The following is a 6,000-nucleotide window of genomic DNA, read 5'->3' on the forward strand; positions in this document are numbered from 1 at the left end:
TGAAAGTAACGGCTCTTAACTATATTATTATACTTCTCTACCAATTTCCTATATTTCGTATTTTTTTTTTTATAAATTCTATAATGATCTCAAGTAAATGCTATAATAATAATAATTGGGTTAAATATACTTTTAAAATATTTAATGAATTGTTTTAAGCAAAATACAAGATTTGTGCCAAAGTAATTGGATTCACGTGACCACACAATGCATTAGACCCATCTCTATCTATTCATTTTTTATCAGAAGTCTCGAATTCGAGACAAAAAATTCTAATAAAAATCATTTTTAAATTTAATAGGTCTTACACGATGTAAATTGAACTAATTGAGATCTGATGCGGGTATAGGACATTGAGCACAAAGCATCAAAAAAGTTTCCTATCTGATTGAATTTCATTAGTTTTCTCTTTTAAGTGGTAGATGAATCTTCTCTTTAAATTGAAAACTACACTGCTTTTTTCCTTCTCTAACTCTAAGTAGTAAAACAAATACATTTTCAGGATAATTCAAATTGAAGTAATTGTATATGCGATTTGGGCTTATATGATATGATCGATTAATAGATCTAATTTTGTTACAATATTACACTAGATGAATATCATATTATATGAATTCACTTTCAAGAAGACTTGGTGGTGAAATAGTAAGACACACTAGACGCAAATCTCGTGCTCAAATTTTTTCTTTCTCATTAAAAAATGACTTTAAAATATAAATCATTTAATTTGTATTGGAGAAATTAGTGGGAGAAGAAAGTTATGCATTTCAATTTTCAGTTGAACAATAAAACAAATTTGTATTATAAATAATAAATAAATATAATAACAAAAATCCTTGGGGAAGACTTGAATCTTGATTTTCACATATTGGTCGGTGTCTTTATGGTATTCACGATACCCTATTCATTGTCACACAGCTCAAAGTTAGAGCCAATTTCTAGTGGTACTCACAACGCTACGGATTTCTCACCAACTTTAATTATTTTTTAATGTGTGAAAAAGACAAACTCATATTTTTTCATTTTCCAAAAAAAAATTGACTCTTCAATTAAACATCGTCTGACGTGTGAGGGTCGATTGAGAAAACAAAAAAGTAGTACGTCTTTCTTTATCTCTTTTATATCTGAATGTCTCTGTCGAGTTGATTGGTCACAGCCGAACAGAATTTAAATACTATTTTCAAATTAGAAATTCATCATTTACATGCACAGTATATATCTCTCCATGGTCACAATTTTGTTTGTGACATGAGGTACCTAAATAAAATTGATTACACAATTTTAACCTTTCATGTAATTGTTAAAATGATAATTAGGATGAACGAATTAATTAGATAAGATGGAATAAATTGTAAGATGAAATCATTCAATAAATAAAAAAATTCCGCGGATTGCCCTTCAAGCGCTCTGGTCTTTAGTTTTTGCCCCTCAAATTCTTTGGTCTTTAATTTTTACCCTTCGCCTAAAAAAGTGGCGCAAAAGTTTGAGGTTTTGGGTTCGAACTCTGGCTCAATTAAAAAAAAAATCGCGAGACAAGGTTTCGCGAAAGTTAGGCCTTATAAGGCGGGGACACAACGTTGGTTTCCTGATGAGCGGTTTCTAGCAATGACAGCTGAGGTAGCACCTTGGTATGCAGACATCACAAACTTTTTGGTGACGGGCGTTATTCCAGATGAGATCAAATCATACCAAAAAAAGAAGTTTTTGAGAGATTCTCGTCAGTATTACTGGGATGAGCCATATTTGTTCTGGATATGTGCTGATAACATCATTCGGCGTTGTGTTCCCGAGTGTGAGGTAATGGAGATTCTAAAAGCGTGCCATGACTCTCCGGTTGGGGGCCATCATAGTGGTACTCAGACTGCTGCTAAAGTTCTTGAATGTGGTTATTATTGGTCTACTCTCTTTCATGATGCAAATTTGCCGGTAAGGTCTTGTGATCAGTGCCAAAGACAAGAGAGTATTGGTAGGAGGCAGGAGATGCCTAACTTAGTAATGTTGTAGTTCCAAGTTTTAGTAATGTTGTAGTTTCAAGTTTTAGTAATGTTGTAGTTCCAAGTTTTAGTAATGTTGTAGTTTCAAGTTTTAGCAATGTTGTAGTTCCAAATTAGGCCTTATGTAGTTCTGGCAAAAGTTATCTTGGGACAAGGAGTAAAGTTATGCCTTAAGGCATAACTTCTGTATAGAAACTATGCCTTAAGGCATAATTTGCCTTACGATTTTTTTACTCTGCTGGGATTCTACAGAAGTTAGGCCTAAGGCCTAACTTTTCCCCGAATAGGCCTAATTTCCTACAAAATTCTGCCTTGTGAAATTTTATTTTTTCTACTTTGCTGGGATTCAGCCCAGAATCTCAGGGATAGTTTCGGCCACTTAAAGTCTTTGAAGGGCAAAAATTAAAGACCAACAATTTGAGGGGCCCCGAATAAGGGCATTTGTGTGAATGACCCTCAATAAATCAACAAGAAGTTGCACGCTTTAGCCATCAAATGGGTCGGTCTTTAATTTTTCCATTCAAATGGGTGGTCTTTAATTTTTGCTTTTCAAAATCGAACTTATGTCTAGCGGGCCATGAGTTCGGTGCGGGGATAATTTGTGAGATATTATGATATGAAAATATAAACTCATGTCATTGGAAAAATTAATTTATTTTGAGGGACAAAAATTAAAGACCAAGACAAAGTGCAAATGACCCATAAATCAACTAAGAGTCCGTTTGGATTTAGCTGGAAAAAAAAAGTGGCTTTTAAGCACAAGTTCTTAAAGTACTTTTTAAGTGCTGAAAGTTATTTTATAAATAAGCGGTTATGTGTTTGCATAAAAGTGCTTAAAGGGTTTTTAAAAGTAAGGGTAGTATTGAAATTAACAGAAAATATAAGGGATAAAAGGGTAAAGTTGTTGGTCAAATCAAAATGGCTTTTAAGCCCAAAAAATAAGTTGGGGTTAAGCAACTTCTTGGTTTTGGCTTATTTTAAGCACTTTTTAACTTAATTTAAGTTGTTTTCTATTTTTACCGAACATCCAAATAAGTTAAAAATGGCTGTGGTGGTTTGGTAATTAACTTATAAAGCGTCCAAAGGAGGGCTCCTAAAAAGGCCCTCAATAGAATGCATGTGAACTTTGTGCAGGCCCAAGTTACGCCTACAAAATGGGCTACTTAAGCTGGGGATTGATTGACAAATGTTCAGGCCCCAGTTAGTCGAATCAGTGAAGATGCACACTGAATTATTATATTTTCATCATTAGAAATCGGACAAAAATGCTTACGATCAGACGTCAATTAAGTTGCAACATAAGCGAAAGCAATGATATTATGCTACTAAACTTTCTTCTTTACTATAATTATACACACCATATATAAAAAAAATTCTCATTGGTGAATTTAGGCTACATATTTGCTCAATTCAGTCTAACTTTTAGATGGTTGAATCTGAACAGATCAAAATGAATTGAGTTAAAATTAATGGGTCTTAACCTGCCCAAACTTGAACTAGTCGGACTAATCGTATTTTTATTAGCTAATTTTATCACCTCAATTTATTGTAGGCATATTTGAGTCCAAAAAGTAACTCGACCGTTTCTTAACTTGCAAGTTGCAACTAATTAATCTCAACTTGTTCCTTTGAACAACAACCGCAAAAAACAAAAAATTAACTCAAACATAAAAACCATACCACATTTTGAATTTACCATTCTATGAGATTTTTCTCAATATTCTGAGGCGACAGTTATACAACACAGTGTAGTTATGCAATATAGTACTCTCTTAGAAAGATTGGTCGTAGATATTACAACCGGCTGTCTAATAATATATGTATGGACTTATTCATTATTCATGCATGGATCGCTGAGTTTTCTTGTCATTTTCTACCTTCTTTCTATGGGCTGGTTGGGGACATGATAATATAATTCAGTATTTGCTGAGTTGTTCTTTTATCTTATTCGACTACACTTCTATCTATACACACACACAACAAATTAAACTCAAAAAAATGTAACGGGATTAGAACATTCGGTTGACTGGAGAATAATTTGGCCTTGATTAATTAGGTTGTAGTGCATAGAATGTAGCGCGTCAGGGTACCATAACTTAAACTTTTGTTTTAATTTAAATTTTATGCACTGATGTTATAAAAAATATCAATATAATGAAAATCTCTAAGAGAAAGACAGGACGGATCTAGAGTCTTAGTCATGTGCTTCGTGTGAATTCTACAGGTTTTTCATACGCTAAATAATCTATCTTATTTGAGAAAGTAGCCATGGAAGATCGGATTTGTGTGGCTTCTTTGGGGTAGAAAGATCTGCATATATAAATTCAACAATAATCTATATTAAACTGCAGACTCAATTATTAATTTGAGGCTGATGTAGGAACTCTTAAACATTAAATCCTAGATTCGTTTTTGGATAAAACACTCCTTTCTCCTTTATTACGTAGAGCATCTTCTTTTTTTCCCACTCAATATTCAATCGCTTTGAGGTCTCGACTAAACTGAATTCGTGTAATAACATAAGATCTATTAAAAAATAAAATCACTCTCGATTAAAAAAAAATCATTCTTAAAATTTGAACCAAAATCCCAAATTAAAGACGGAGGAATCAGCGACTCAAGTAATTGAAATACATAGACATAATCTAGCAATTTCAACTCATCTACATGATTACATTATGCTTTTTAAACAAAATCCATCTTATCAAATTAACTAGCAAAAGACAAATTGTATAAATGATGTCAATTATCTTGAAACTACTTTGCATCAGAAACTTAGGCTGTGACCCCTACCCATCCCTAACCATTTGGTAGGACTACTAAATGTTAGTACGAGCTGTTGGGCTAAGACAATCCAAAAATACTCTTAATACAGTGTGACATTGTCAGCTTTGGACTAAGGTCGTACAGTTTTTTCTAAAAGCCCTCATACCATTAAAAATATTCAACACCTTATAAGTAACTCCTTTTGCTTTTCAGCCACCAATATAAGACTTTATTCGCACACCCAACATGAACTTAGGTATATAAATGATAATACCATATGAGTAGTAATAATTAATGGGGATTCAATTGCTTCGAAATTGAAGGCCTTAATCTCCATCCTTATAATATTATTTATTTATCAATTTCTTGTTTCTTCTTTCAGCTTCTATTTTAATTTACTATTTCTTTTGTCAATCTTCATTCTTAAGGATCAAGTTTACAGCATGGTGCTTTTATTTATCTGTTATATTTAGTGTACACAATGGCTTTTTTGTTTTATTTTTATATATATATGAGTTTGTCTTTAGTGTACTACATAGCAAAAGTATAAAATTAAGAAAACAAATCTTCGCCAGAATTTCATTTTTCTACTAATATGGTATTGCTGTCGGCAAAGGAAATTGTAAGAGAATCTCGTACCATACTCATGTCTGTTAGATGGTACGTGGACCTCATTCCCTCACTTTTTTTTCTTTCTGTTAGCAGGACTAACTAATATTTATCAAAATATTCATCAACAGTGTACATTGAATATATATGATTGAACTCAATAATTATTTTGTTTGAGTCACTGTAACAACCTCGCGCAGAAATACATAGTAGTATGGCATATAATCAGTACGTAGTAAAGTCATGTCACTATGTCACTTTGATTGAAGAGTGGTCAAATGATCACAATTTTCGTCGAAAAATTTATGACGCATATAAAAGTTATACTATATGTATAAGTCAAAAGTTACGTCTTATACATATTTATTAAGTCCCTCGGTGAATTTTTTGGGGCTTTCTAGATGGTGTAAAATGAGGACCTAATACTACAGGTAGGGGTAGGGGTGTACAAAGTAAACCGACAAACCGCACCAAACCGATAAATCGAGTCAAATCGAGAAAAAAATTCGACTAATGGTTTGGTTTGACTTGGTTTGGTGTTGAAAAATAAATCGACCATAATTGGTTTGGTTTGATTTTAACTAAAAAAAGTCAAACCGAACCAAACCAACCCGACATTACATGTATTCAA

This window comes from Lycium ferocissimum, chromosome 3 (genome assembly GCF_029784015.1).
Source record: "Lycium ferocissimum isolate CSIRO_LF1 chromosome 3, AGI_CSIRO_Lferr_CH_V1, whole genome shotgun sequence".
In the NCBI taxonomy this organism is placed as follows: domain Eukaryota; kingdom Viridiplantae; phylum Streptophyta; class Magnoliopsida; order Solanales; family Solanaceae; genus Lycium; species Lycium ferocissimum.